Below are 15,816 nucleotides of genomic sequence, written 5' to 3'. Positions count from 1 at the left end.
TTAACTCACTCTGTTGTTTCTACGTGACTTTACCGAAAGAACCAAAGAAGATCACTCTGTCGTTGTATCCTCAAATCTTGTAACTCAATTTTAACACACTTCCCAATGTGGTATCGACTGCAAACTTGGTTATACGTATGTCATACTGATCGCAATACTATATTCTATCGTTACAAAATCAGTGTTTCGGCTTGGAGTCTAATTGTCCACGCTCAACTGACGTTGGCTGTAAATCACCACGGGTCACCTTACGTTGTGGGCAAGCCTCGGGGCCACTTCCTGGAGTCGTGGAGTTTTGCCATTACTCGTACGGTACATTTCATTAAAGCGTGTTTTTTTTAAAAACGTTTTTTTAAATATTACTTATTCACAAGAAGCATCACACATCGGCTGCGAAGATCTGTAATGACAACAACAACAAGCGAGCCTACGCACGTGGCCGTGGTCACGGTTGCTTCAGTGATACTACGACGACTTTGTGAAGTTTCAACGTTCTCGGCGAGAACCGTATCGGACACACACACACACAATGCGTTGCTACTAATAATATGGTTTTCCCCTATTTTTCTGGCAACAAAACTGATTTTTTTACAAGGATTAATAATATATGCATTGTCCTTGAAACTGATTGGTGTGGACCAATCAGTTTCAAGGACAATGCATATTTTATCATAGTATGTTTTTTATATTCTTAGTTTTTTCGGTAAAGTCACGTTGAAGAGAAACAACAAAATAATAAAATATATTTTATTTATTATTGTTTTATATATATTTTATTATTTTGTTGTTTCTCTTCAACGTGACTTTACCGAAAAAACTAAGAATATGAATTACTGCAGTCACGAAAGCTTTAAATCAAAAGTATGTTTTTTGTTTGCATTTTGACTGCAGGTATTGTGGTTAATGCAGACGTTAATCCTCGTAAAAATGTTGAAGTTTTGTTGCCAGAAAAAAGGGGAAAAACCCTATTATTACATTTTGCTACTGGCAAAGGTCTAATGATGCGTTGCTACTATTCAAGGGTTATTTGCATCATGCACGGTACATCAATGGAATGCTGTGCGTTGCCACTAGAATAATTGTGAAAATCATGGGCTTATGGTCGGGGTGTAATCCGACCTGGTAGTTGTTGTTGAAGTGGCTACTGTGCCCAAATGGCAGTCACTCGTCGCCCTTGAGGGCAGACCCCAGTAATTTGGCGTGTCGACTGTTTTGCTCCACTCCACGTTTCGGTAAGTCTGTCTCCTATGGCACTTTCTTCACAACATTTAGCGACATGCAACTATACCTACGCGTGTTTATACATCACGAGAACAATCCATTGGTTTTACTTTTCATTATTACACGTTTTTTTATTATTACACGCTTTTTTATTAACTCTGTCTGTTGGTGTTGGTGTCGTTGTATCCTGAAATCTTGTAAGTCAATTTTTTACCCACTTCCCAATGTGGTATCGACTGCAAACTTGGTATACTTATGTCATACTGATGACAATACTATATTATATCATTAAAAAAACATATATTTTAAAACATTATTTTTATATGTTATGTTTCGGCTTGTGTCTAATTGTCCACGCTCAACTCACGTTGGCTGTAAATCACCACGGCCCCCTTACGTTGTGGCAAGCTTCGTGGCCACTTCCTGGAGTCGTGGAGTTCTTCCATTACTAGTACGGTACATTTCATTAAAGCGTGTTTTTTTTTAAAGTTTTTTAATATATATTACTTATTTTATTTCCTATACATCTCGCCACGGTGGCGAGATGTTAACTACCTCGCCTGGTGTGCAGGCGGTCGTCGGTTCAATCCCGACCGTGACGCCTGCTGTATATTTGGAGTTTGCGTGTCTCTCTCTCCTCGTAGTCGCGTGGATTTTTCTCCTTGTCCTCCAGTTTTTCCTTCCACATTTATAATTATGAACGTCACCACGCGTTTAGAGTATTTGTCTGCGATAAACGTCCACGTGATAAGCCACTTTGTTGGGCTATCATTTATGACCAGGTCGCTTCTGAAAAAATAAGCTATATAGCTCAGTGAGCCTTACCTAGTAAAATAAAAAAAATGTTATTTATAGTTAATCATATAGATTTTATGTTCAGCAGGTGACATAGCATTGTGTTTACAAAGACTAAAATGCGAAATTTAATAATTACTCTGCAAAAAAAATACCTTCAGGAGTATTATGTACGGCGTGTATGTGTGGGGAGCGGTAGTGTAGCGGTTAGCGCTACGCTGCGCTACGAACCCGGCGACCCGAGTTCAATTCCCACTCACGGCTAACACCCAGTGACGATTATCTGAACCGGTCCTGGGCCTCCCTTAGGTCGACTCAGCCTTAAATGAGTACCTGGTGCGGTGTGTAACCATCGCCACGGGGGAGACAAAGGCGGCCGGGCGTGGTGCTGGCCACCCACCCCCTCGTGTGCTGTGCCGGTCTTTATAGGTGCTCGCTAATAGCACTTTCCCCGACAGTCTGTTATATGGGGGATCTGTTGTGTATTACATAGTGTACCTTTAAGTGGTGTATAGGTAGTTCAGAGTGTCCACTTTGGCAGCTTCAGAACCCAAACCGGGTAACTCGCATGCATGGGATCGTGCAAGTTTACAATTACGAGCCGAGCCGATGGTTAACACCCCCAGGAGAATACCACGCCACGTTCCAGCACTTTTCTAAACACGAGCCATTGAAGCCCAGGGGTAGGAAAACTAAACAGGGTAACCACATTCTTTATTAATTCGAAGAGCGAGTAATAGGATAGTGGCGCATAACATTAAATTAGTTGAGCTGTGAACACCGAAAATATGTTCTTATTCTGCATCATATTTGATACTGGAAAAAAGTTCCCATACATAAACTGCTCAACCCGAGCTATAAGTGTCCTGATACTTCCATTGCCTTGGTCCTGTTCATCCTTTGGCGTTCTCTGGTCTCACACTGGTGGCGAGACAATGCCCTAAAGAAGGCTGTCTCTGGTGTAGGCCAATTAGTTTTAAGGACAATGCAATTATTATCAGAGATTATTATTAATTTTCTATCCACGTGACTTTACCGAAAGAACCAAAGAGTATGTATCTGTTTTGGTGTTTGAACATCTTAACACCTATATTCTTGGTTCTTTCGGTTAAAGTCACGTATAAGGGAAACAATACAATTATAAAAATATGTTTTATAAAAAATATGTTTTATATATTTGTTTTTATTATTTTATTGTTTCCCCTTCTACGTGACTTTACCGAAACAACCAAGAATATGAATCCCTGCAGTCACGAAAGCTTTAAATCAAAATCTTGTTTTATTGCCAGGAAAGATCAAAGCTATTCTTATTTTCAATCGTTTTGATACGGGCAAAAAAGGTCCCATATATACAGAGCCAGTCTCACTGATCCCCCCACGTTCGCGATGCGTGAGGTCATCGCCGTCCTTGTACCAACGCGATGTCTACGGTGCCTCCCACTTAAGAGCTCGAAGTCACCTGCTGAAGAATGCGAAGCTAAATCATTCCCACCGCTCTGCCCACACCGCGTGCTTCAAAATGAGCGTACATAAATCTTGACTTAAAGCTTTCGTGACTGCAGGAATTCATATTCTTAGTGTCTTTCGGTAAAGTCACGTAGATAGGGTTCAAAGAAAATAACAAACAAAAAACTACGTTTCGAACGCTTGTGTTGCAATCGAAACGTCGTAGGTTTTTTTTGGTCATTTTTCTTTGAACATATCTACGGGACTTTACCGAAAGACCCTAAGAATATGAGCGTACATCCCGAGTCATCCTCATGGTGGTGATAATTCCTTTGATATCCTCCTTTTGTGTTGCAATTACTCACCGTATCGCAGACACCTCTAGTCAAATACTAGCAACTTACTATTGAGCGGCTAAGTTAGCATCTGACTCCTTAATAAAGAGTTTTCGGGTCTGATTGTGTAAACAAAAGTGCGTCGTTAAACCCGCCACAGCCAATTAGTAAGGTGTGTCCTTGATTCGCATGTTAATATAGATAGTACTCATGCATAAAATACAATTTTCTTTACACTCAATAATTATTTATCTTCTTCTTTGGTTCTTTCGGTAAAGTCACGTAGAATGAGAATAAAATAATAATTGATAAAGTAAAATAACACAATAATATTCTCACGACCTTTATCAAGGGGTGCCTCTGCGGATGTGTATGCTTTAACTTTTAACATAGTTATTTCTGTGACCAGTCACAAGCTAATCACTCAGCCATTTCAATGCTAAATTATATGCTAATTCCTTTGTCAAGGCGCTTTGTTTCCTCTCACACAGCTTAAAGGTCGTGATCTGAACGTGGCTCTTTCACTCCAGCGCTGTCCTACCAGACAGTCTCGTCCCTTCACCTGATGAAGGCCGCCTGTGTTGTGGCCGAAACGTCGTGTTATTTTATTTTATCAATTTATTATTATTATTTTATTCTCATTCTACGTGACTTTACCGAAAGAACCAAAGAAGATGAATTATTGCAGTCACGAAAGCTTTAAATCGAAATTATTTATCTTATCTTCCAAAGTTCTTTATCTGTATGAGTGTGCTTGGTTGCCCAGGAAAGCCTCCCCCATCTCATGATGACTCTTTGCAGGAGGCTCCTGCCAGGTTTTCTTAGTCGGGGGCGATACTCGTTGTGATAAATACCAATTGAGTAATTTGCGGATATGTTTTTTATTTGGCAAAATTTCGATGGTGACGCTGGCACACGCAACGAACCATTATTGCAAATGACGTCACGGGAACTTTAACGTCCACTGTGAAGACAGAATGGCGATTCAGTAGTAACCGGGGCAGCCGCTGGAGCCGAACCGTGAAGCTCTGAAACAAGCCCCAAATCAAAATCTTGGCCTGCTAAAAATCAATGTGTCTCTTGAACCCCATCTCATAGCCCCCCCCCCCCACCTCCATTATGGAAATTTCAGCCTGAAAGATAGATGAGGACGGCTGAATATTGGGGGGGGGGGGGGGGCATAGGTTAAGAAGCCGTTCATTGACAGTGTCTCTCGTGTTGTTCTTGTCAGTGAACGTGAGTTCATTGATAGCGTCTCCTGCATTGTTCTCTTAATCCACGGGTGTCTCCCGCATTTTCGTTAGCAGTTCGTGCGTCTTGCGAGAGGGCCGCTCCTTGAGTTTGGCCTCGAGCGTTTGTAAGGCCACTCTCCGACTGGCAGTAGTCGAGGATGGCGGTGCAGGCACAGCAGTGGGCCATCTTTAGCCACGGGGGTGGACGAATGGACCAAGGAACATGTGGGCAGACAGGCAGATGTTTTGGTATCAAACGGGTGAGAACCCCGGTACAACTAAATGAACTTAAACAAGGAAATATATGTTATTTCTTACAGCTCTTTGTTAATCCACTTATGGATGAAATAAATAGGCAGACAATATGCCTCCTTGACATATCGCTCCCTCCACATGAAAATACATTTTTTAACATCTCATTATCTACACGGCATTCTGTGAGTGTGTAATTCAATCAGCATTGATAGAACACAAGCAGATTCTGGACCAGTATCAACATACAGTGTATCACCACAAGTCACGCTGGCTTAAACCAATGCTGGTGATCTACCAGATATTTATCGGGTAAGGATTTTTTTAATTATGGGTCCTAATTCTATGAAAAATCATATAATACATACATCTATATCATAAGTATTGTTGTGGAGAGACCATAGCAAATCCGGTTTGGGGAGGCCTTTATTCATCACCCCAACGCAGCGTTGGTGCCTCCCTCCCTCACTCACTCTACACATTCCCTCCAGCCAAGCCTCACCATGCAGCACAACTCCAGTTCGTCCCGGGGCTCCGCGTGGCGGAACCTCGCGTGGCAGAAGCGCCCGTATCCGGAGGAGAGCTTCTTGGCGACCTCCGCCTGCTTGCACCGCAGCATCGAGAGGACGGACACGGGGCCTGCGCTCTCGCGCTGCGCCACGGCCACATTCAGCAGCAGCAGCGGTGGCAGCAGCAGCAGCGGTGGCAGCAGCAGCGGTGGCAGCAGCAGCAGCGGTGGCAGCAGCAGCGGTGGCAGCAGCAGCGGTGGCAGCAGCGGCAGCAGTGGTGGCAGCTTCTCGGAAAAGGCGGCGCTATAGCCGGAGGTCGCCTTGCCTCGGCTACAACTTGAGCGTGAGGACGCTTCCATCTGGAAAGTGAGAGAGGTGGTCACAGAATGGATAGGTCCAAGTCATCGGTGTAGCTTTATGTTATTCCCAATTATATCCCAGTTGGCTCAAACGACACCCGCACACCGTGGTACGCGCAATAATTTTTTTTATGGAAGTTGTTGCCGCACCATTTCCGATTTTACAAGAAACGTTGCTGCTCTATTCAACACACGTCCGATAGTTGATCGTCGCAAATGGGATAGAAATTTCCAAAAAGAGGTCATGTGACCACCCAACACTGTGTACTCTTTAGACCAATCCCAGTTAGCCAAACACCTTTTTGCCAATCTCCATTTGCCTCGGCTACACAGAACCCTGCTGCTTTATGCTATTGCATAGAGTTACCATAGTTGCTCATGTTTAATGCGTTGCTGGCAACCGTTGCCCTTATATTGCTCGAAAGTTACGTGACCATTAGCGCCCATCTCTCTGGAAAGGTCGCTGAAAGGTGGCCACGTGCACAGGGGCTCACATTGTTTGTATCTAAAGTTTATAGCAGAATGACAGGAAAATTAACGCATCTTTCATTATACAAACAACAGTATGATGATGACAAGAATGAAAGCGTTTACATAGTACCATTATGATAAATATATGTCATCCTTGTACAGTATGTACAGGCTGCCTCTTATAACAGCGTTTCCTTATGAGGCGCTCTGGCCTGGAGGAAGTTCATGCACGGTTCAAAATTCCTGCGTGAAAATGTCAACTACTTTGCCTGGTAGGCAGGTCGTGGGTTCGTTAACCACCCTGATTGATGCTTGCATGTCTCTCTCCCAGTGATGGGGTGGATTTATCTCCGGGTCCTCCGACTTTTCCCTCACTAAAAATGAGCACACATTTGTAGTATTTGGCTGCTATAAATGTTCGTGTGATAAACAATTACGTTGGGCTATTATTTGTGATAACCAGGTCGCTTCTGAAAAAGAGCTATACAGTATATAGCTCAGTGAGCCTTACCTGGAAAATAAAAAAAGTTCAGTTTAAGTTGTCTCCCCAGTAATGATGTATTTCAAACTGCACCAGGTTATTCAATCATTAACGTCGAGTCGACAACTCTCAACTGGTTTTGCCCTTCTGGGTCTCATCAGCAGTCACACTGCTACTGTGTGACAAGATGTTATTGGCAAGTGCCCTCTCTGAACGCCAGGTGTACTTGAATTATATTTTCAAAAAATATGTAAAATAATGTACGTTCTCTTACTGGTAGGAACGAAGTTGTAAACTGAGTGTACCAGCCTGCAATAGATGAATGTGTCCGTCCGTCCGTCCCCTTTCAATACTTTAACGAAGTGAAATCTCGTGCTGTTGGGTGTAAAATCAGCAATAGACAGCGCAGATACTTGTCCTACCAGCCCACCCTGCAGGGACCTGTTAACGTTAAGCCGGATAGAATATAAGCCGAATCCCGAAAGGGCTCTTGGCTGTCCATCCCGGGGAAGCAACCCTTCGTCTACGTTCTACGTTTCGCACGTATTCAAGCACGTGCTCCGGGCAGTATGCTGTTAGCCCCGGCCCACGTTAGCAGTTGTTACGTAGTTGGCCAGGGTGGTCACCAACCTAGGTGTGTTCAAGAATAACATACGCTGCCTCCGAGTTGAAGAGTACGTCTCAGTTGAACCTAGGCCTCTGCAAGGTAAGGTAATTTACCCTTTTTACCGGGTAAAAGGGTCAAGGTAAAGGTGTCGACATGCCAAGGGGTAAGGTAAAGGGTAGGGTAAAGGTAGCTCGGAAGAATTACCCGGTAGGGTAAATGTAGCGCGAAGTATTACCCGGTAAATACGGTGCCTTGTTTAACGCTAAAAGCTCCGTGGCGCAGTCCGGGGCCTCCATTTAATAAGAAATATATTTTTTTAACTATTTTAAAAACACGCTTTAATGAAATGTACCATACGAGTAATGGAAGAACTCCACAACTCCAGGAAGTGGCCACGAAGCTTGCCACAACGTAAGGAGACCGTGGCCAATTACAGCCAACGTCAGTTGACAGTAGACAATTAGACCCAAGCCGAAACATAACATAAAAAAGAATGTTTAAAAATATTTATTTTTTATGATAGAATATAGTATTGTCATCAGTATGACATAATTATACCAAGTTTGCAGTCGATACCACATTGGGAAGTGGGTTACAATTGAGTTACAAGATTTGAGGATACAACGACAACAAGCATGTAAAATGGGAATAATCGAGAGTATTCTATATTAATTAAGCGCTCTACCGAGCATTTACCTGTTATAAACCTTTTTCATGTGTAGTAGTACCCCAGTAATTACCCTGTAATCGGGTAATTTGTATGGGGTAAGGGTAAATGGTAGGGTAAAGGTAGGCTCGTTGCTTTTTAACCTTACCTGCTAAAGGGTAAGAGGTAGGGTGGAGTGATTGTATTGTGGTAAGGTAAAAGGAAGGGTAAAGGTAGGCTCGTTGCTTTTACCTTTTACCTTACCTTGCCGAGGCCTAGTTGAACCCACTACGACTGCAAGAGGCGCAGTTCTCACGGGACTTGTTCTGCCGCAATGTTCTGTACAATCACGATTACTCCTTACGTTAATTACCGCGTGGTAATGTTTCCAATAACAACTATAGTCGTGCGTATTGATATCGTGATCATCGTTATCGGCCTTGATTGCGCCACTGCTGAATAAAGGGCTCTTGAAGTCGTTTGTCTCTCACGGTCCTGTGATGTTGCAATCTACCTAACAAGGTGCGTGCGAGCTGATTTCATTGCTCCATCTCCTCCGTGGATCGATCAGAGGCACTGCACCTCCCTTGGCTGCGACTCCGTCGCCCGTATGGACCACTGCTCACCATCTGTCTCGCGAGAAGTCCTGACCAAGCCCGTTAACTTTGAATTACAAACACCACGGGTTGTTCGACACCGATGTTGTTGCATTACCGGTAAAACAACGCTGTCAAGTCCAGAGTGTGAACCAATTACAACGGCAGAATTTCTGAGATTCTCATTAAAAAAATATAAAAAGAACTAAATTTCTCTAAGTGTGTAAAACCAGGAACCTTTTATTCACGCATTTACCGGTACTGCTTGCAACAAAAACGACTTTCGCGACGAGGTACAGTATCACATGTTATGTATACGTCTCCACGTATGAAATATAAGTTGATTATTTAAAATAAAATATTGCAGTAATCCTGTACTGTGATGAGCCATCAAAGGTGTCGCCATAGGCCCGGAGTGCAATACTCCACCGTAGCCACACGGCGGCGGCGTAGGTCGATAGGTCGCGAGTTCAAATTCAACCCGAGTAATACTTTTTTTTTATGACTTTTAAACAATCATATTTACTTAGTCATTTGTTGCGGTGATTATCGGGAGGATGACATTAAACAAAATATTATGAAAGTATGTACACCGGATTTGTTAATGTTTAAAATGCGATTAATATATCCAAGATGTACGGCCGGGGGACAGGTAGCAGTTATATGGCCAGGATGTGCCGTTGGTTATCAACTGGCGCAGTGGCGCACTGGGCTAAGCCCCTTGACTTTTTATTAAGGGGGTCTAACGCAGGTTCCGGGAACCACCAAATTCGTAGGAGGGGCTTCCATTCAAAATCAATCCACTAGCATTAGGTGAGAAGGTGTCGCGCCCGCCTGTAGATTCATTCAGTACCGTGATGCCTTAGACCCCCTTTTTAATTCTATTATTATTGTGTTTTATATACTTACAAACCTCGCCGCCGGGCGTCAGGAGTTCAAAGGTCACAGGTTCAAATCCAACCGCCGGTAAAATATTTTTTTAAAAAACATTCACTTCATAAACTATTATTTTCTTTACTTCGCCATTTGTAGCAGTATTTATCGGCACGGTTATGTACCATACTTAAATTCCAGAACTATTTATACAAGATCTGTTGTTGTATTTTTAAAATATGCATTTTAATACTTCAACGGATCTATGATTACTGGGAGCAACGTTAGTTTTAGCGTCACTCACGCAGCCAAGACTTTAATATGCAGCAGACACACAAATTTGTTACAGTACAGTATCACATGTTATGTCATGTATGTCTCCACAAAGGAAATGTAAGTTAATTAATTTAAAATGAAATATTCCAGTAATCCTGTCCTGTGATAAGCCACCAAAGGGCTCTGTGTATTTCTCTCACCCCATCGTGTGCCGTGCCGGCCTTCATAGGTGTTTACTCACAGCACTTGCCCCTACAGTCTGTTAAGGCTATACGGGGGATCTTTGTCTTTGTTTCTCTCTCTGTGTGTGTCCCTCTAGGTGTGTCTCTCTCTCTGTCTGTGTGTGTCTCTCTCTGTGTGTCTTTCTCTATGTGTCTCTCTCTGTATTTGTGTGTCTCTTTGTGTCTCTCTCTCTGTGTGTCTCTCTCTGTGTCTCTCTCTTTCTGTGTGTGTCTCTCTGTCTCTGTGTGTCTCTCTCTCTCTGTGTCTCTCTGTCTGTGTGTGTCTCTGTGTGTGTCTCTCTCTATGTGTCTCTCTGTCTGTGTGTCTCTCTCTGTCTGTGTGTGTCTCTCTCTCTGTGTCTCTCTGTCTGTGTGTGTCTCTGTGTGTGTCTCTATGTGTCTCTCTGTCTGTGTGTGTCTCTCTCTGTCTGTGTGTGTCTCTCTCTCTGTGTCTCTCTGTCTGTGTGTGTCTCTGTGTGTGTCTCTCTCTATGTGTCTCTCTGTCTGTGTGTGTCTCTCTCTCTGTGTGTCTCTCTTTGTGTGTCTCTCTCTGTGTGTGTCTCTCTGTCTGTGTGTTTGTCTCTGTGTCTGTCCATTCGCTCGGAAGTTCGGAGAGCCGTGAGGCGCTGCAAGGATGGGTGGTGGTCGCGGGTTGCTGAGGAGATGGAGTCCGCCTCAGTGGCCCGTGATCACAAGTCTCTATTTAACTCCATCAAAAAAGTAACCTGCAGCGCCACACCTATTACCATCATTAGGGGAAAAAAACGGTGATCCAATCTCCGACCCCCAGGAACAGGTTTGCAGATTTGCTGAGCATTTCTGTGAGGTCCTGGGGGAGGGGAAATCCCTCAGCCAGGAATAAATCGTGGCACAAAGTGAGGATGACCCTGCTGAGGCTGCGGTGCCTCAAATATTGGAAGAAGTCACCCTCTGTGAGTGGCTGGCTGAGGTTCCATCTGTTGAGGAAGTACTGAAGGCGATCCGGAGTCTGAGACCAGGAAAGGCAGCGGGCAGAGATGATCTCCCAAGCGAAATGCTGAGGGAGGGTGGCGTTTGTGCACAGACTGCCCTATATGACATCATAACAACAGTCTGGACCACTGGACGGGTTCCGCAGGATTGGAAGGATGCCCTGGTGGTCCCCCTTTTTAAGAAGGGGGACCGCACAGACTGTAACAACTACAGGGGCATTTCACTCCTCAGTGTGCCGGGGAGGGTCCTGGCAAGGATTATTCAGCATCGCCTTGCCAGGCACGCTGAGGAGAGGCTTGCGGAGCCCCAATGCGGTTTCAGGAAAGGGCGGTCCTGCACAGATGCCATATTTTCCGTCCGTCTGCTACAGCAGAGGTGTAGGGAATTCCAACAAGACCTACATCTCTGCTTTATTGACCTGGCCAAGGCCTATGCTACCATCAGTAGGCCTGGGCTCTGGGTTGTTCTTCGTGCTTTTGGAGAACCTGACCCTCTGCTCACGATCATTAAGGACCTTCATGATGGTGAGCGGGCCGGGGTAAAACTACGTGGTCGGGAGTCAGAGCCATTCCCTGTACACCTTGGGGTGCGACAGGGATGTCCTCTGGCTCCCACATTATTTAACATCTATTTTGACCACGTTGTTCGTGAAGCCTTCAATAGCTGTACCGGGGGAATCTCCATATGGTACAGATATAATGGGAGGCTGATTGATGCCCAGGTGCGGTCAAGGGATGGCTCCCTATTGCTCAACCACGTTATGTATGCTGATGATTGGTAATAGCTGCTCATTCAGGGGAGGAGTTGGAGACGCTGCTGCTGAGACTGGAGCGTGCCACTAAGAGGTGGGGCCTTACCATCAGCCCCACCAAAACTAAGCACCTGCCTGGGTATTTTGTACCATCGAACACTACACCCCCACAACTCCCAATCGGTGATGGGGCAGTTGTGGAGCGAGTGGAGAGTTTCCCATACCTGGGCAGTGTGTTTATGACCAGCTCCAGTTTAACAGCAGAGGTCTCACTCCGAATGAGTCGAGCGGCAATATCTTTTCATCGGTTGCCTAACGCTGTGTGGAAGCTACCTGGTCTGTGGCTCTGCACTAAGCTTCAGGTCTTCTCGGCCACAGTCATTCCCTCCCTTCTCTACGCTTGCGAAACGTGGACCCCCCTAATGGAACATCTTCGCCAGTTAGAAACATTTAGGCTGGCCTGCCTACGATCCATCCTGGGTTTAACCAGACTGGATTGTGTGAGGAGCTCACAAATCCTTGAAAGATCTGGGCAAGGTCCCATCGGTGAGCTCCTCCGGTGGGCAAAACTGCGATGGCTGGGTCATGTAGCCCGCATGCCCAGCCACCACATGCCGAAACAGCTTTTGTTCGGCCGGATTGAGGGGGCTTAACGGGCGCGGCACGGGCTAGAGAAGACATGGAGTGATATGGTACAGGAGGACGTGCAGTTGAGTGGACTTGCAGATGACTGGTACCAGCGGTGTCAAGATCGGCCTCTGTGGAGGAGGCGCGTGAAGGACACTACTGGGCAGTCGGAGGCAGTCGCCCTCCAACAATAACGGAGGGCGTAGGAGCGACGCTCACAACAACGAGCCGAGTGCCGGTTGGCTTAAGCACAGCAGGTTGGCACAGTAGGGGGCACAGGTGGTGCATCAGCCAGTCATCTCAGTCAGTCGACCCGTGGCACCTGGGTCTGCCCCGTGACCTCCTGCCAGCGGGCGTTCGACACTTCACGTGGCCTCAGGGTGCACATAGCCTGGCACAAGCGTCGTGGTGACGTCACCGCCACTTCTCGGTGAATGGCGGTTGTTGTTGTGTTGTGTGTGTCTCTCTCTGTCTGTGTGTGTCTCTCTCTGTCTGTGTGTGTGTCTCTCTCTGTCTGTGTGTGTCTCTCTCTGTCTTTGTGTCTCTCTCTGTCTGTGTGTGTCTCTCTCTGTGTGTCTCTCTCTGTCTGTTTGTGTCTCCTGCTGTGCGCTCTATCCTCCTAGTGGCGGATATACCGTCAACTACACATTGACATGTTAATATCTCACAATACAATGGCCACATCCTCAGCACAAGCTCCAGCCCCCACCCTCTTGCCCGATGTGGCAACCCCCCCTCCCCCCTCCCCCCTCTCGGCTCTCTATATAAGGACTTGTTGCACCAGCCTGTTTCTCATTCCCACCTGAAGACGGTTGCTTGTGTGGCAATCGAAACGTCGTGATCTATTATTATTATTTTTCTTCTTCTACCTAAGGGACCTTACGGAAAGAACCAAAGAGTATGGATTCCTGCAGTCAGGAAGGCTTCAAATCAAGATTTATTATTATTATGTTTTATATACTTACAAACCTCGCCGCGAGGTGTCAGGAGTCAAGAGGTCACGGGTTCAAATCCAACCGCCGTTACAATATATTTAAAAAAAAATATCTTCATAAAATATTTTCTTTACTTCATCATTTGTAGCAGTATTTATCGGCATGGTTATGTACAATACAAGAATTATAGAATTATTTATACAAGATGTGTTATTGTATTTTTTTAAAATGCATTATAATACTGCAACGGATCAATGATTACTGGGAGCAACGTTAGTTTTAGCGTCACTCACGCTGCCGATACGTTAATATGCAGTAGACACACAAATACCTTACAGTACAGTATCACATGTTATGTCATGTATGTCTCCACATGTGAAATGTAAGTTGATTAATGTAAAATAAAATATTGTAGTAATCCTGTACTGTGATGAGTCATCAAAGGTGTCGCCATAGGCCCGGAGTGCAATACTCTACCGTAGCCACACGGCGGCGGCGGTCGAAAGGTCGCGAGTTCAAATCCAACCCGAGTAATACTTTTTTTAATGACTTTTAAACAATCATATTTACTTAGTCATTTGTTGCGGTGTTTGTCGGGAGGATGACATTAAACAAAATATTATGAAAGTATGTACACCGGATTTGTTAATGTTTAAAAAGCGATTAATATATCCAAGATGTACGGCCGGGGGACAGGTAGCAGTTATATGGCCAGGATGTGCCGTTGGTTATCAACTGGCGCAGTGGCGCACTGGGCTAAGCCCCTCGACTTTTTATTAAGGGGGTCTAACGCAGGTTCCGGGAATCCACCAAATTCGTAGGAGGGGCTTCCATTCAAAATCAATCCACTAGCATTAGGTGAGAAGGTGTCGCGCCTGCCTGTAGCTTCATTCAGTACCGTGATGCCTTAGGCCCCCTTTTTAATTTAATTATTATTGTATTCTTAGTTTTTTCGGTAAAGTCACGTTGAAGAGAAACAACAAAATAACAAAATATATATAAAACAATAAAAAATTCTCACGACGTTTCGACCATAACTCAAACGGTCATCATCAGGTGTGTTGGTTTGCATAAATTTATTTTTAAACGGCACATTTATTTATTTATAATAACGTTGGCGTCACGCGCAGCGATTGGCAGTTTGCCCAGGACTAGTCCATCTATTTTTTTGAAAAGAGGAGGGGGGAGACGAAATTTTTTATAATGTATGCTGTCTGAAAGCCACTGTAAGCGTGAACAATCAATCAAGAACTGAAATGATTTATCAAATCTTTCCAATGATTGCTAAGATAGAATCCATCTTCTCGGTTTAAATTGTCTCTGTGCTTGTATATGTGGATAGCCTCATGAACGAATCTCTCATGGAAGCCAGATGGCTTACAAAGAACCTCCGTCTTGGAAAAGTCAATGGCATGTGAGCCTACTGAATTAGAACAATGATCTGCTACGGCCGAGGTGTTGGTCCTACCATGTTTAAGGTCTGCTTTATGTTCACGAATGCGGTCCGAGACATGGCGTTTGGTTTCTCCAATGTAACTACTACCACAGAGGCAACTTAGTTTGTAGACACCAGGGTATTGTATGTCCGGAATCACATCTTTTACAGACGGAACCAGATCACGGATTTTATGTAATGTGTTGAAACGGACCTGGATCTTGTGTTTATTCAAGATTTTGGAGATCTTTTTTGTGATCCCAGCAATGTAGGGTAAAGTGATGGTTTTGAAAGGCTCCTCAAGAGGGTTCTTCTTCATGGTTTGAGTGATAGCTTTGCGGATTGTATAGTCGGAGTAACCATTAGCCCTAAGAGCTTGGTGTACGTGCTTGAGTTCACTGCTTATGTGTTCCTGGTCGGATATGCATTGGGCTCTATGATACAGAGTCTTGATGAGAGAATTCTTCTGTGATGGATGGTGGTGGGAATCCGGTTTCAGATAAGCATCCGTATGGGTAGCTTTCCTGTAGACAGAGTGGCTCATTGAACCATCAGGTCTCTTTTTAATTAGGACATCCAAAAAAGGTATCTTGCCATCTATTTCGACTTCCATGGTAAATCTGATGGCTGGGTGTATGGAATTGATGTGGTCGAAGAATTGGTCTAGAGCAGGCCGGCCATGTGGCCAGATGACAAAAGTGTCATCCACGTACCTCTTCCATAAGGTTGGGTGCAGAGTGGCAGTCTGGATGGCGTCAGTCTCAAATTTCTCCATG

This window comes from Petromyzon marinus, chromosome 15, assembly GCF_048934315.1.
Source record: "Petromyzon marinus isolate PM22_M1 ecotype Great Lakes invasive population chromosome 15, UKy_Petmar_22M1.pri1.0, whole genome shotgun sequence".
In the NCBI taxonomy this organism is placed as follows: domain Eukaryota; kingdom Metazoa; phylum Chordata; class Hyperoartia; order Petromyzontiformes; family Petromyzontidae; genus Petromyzon; species Petromyzon marinus.
This window is presented reverse-complemented; position numbering follows the sequence as displayed.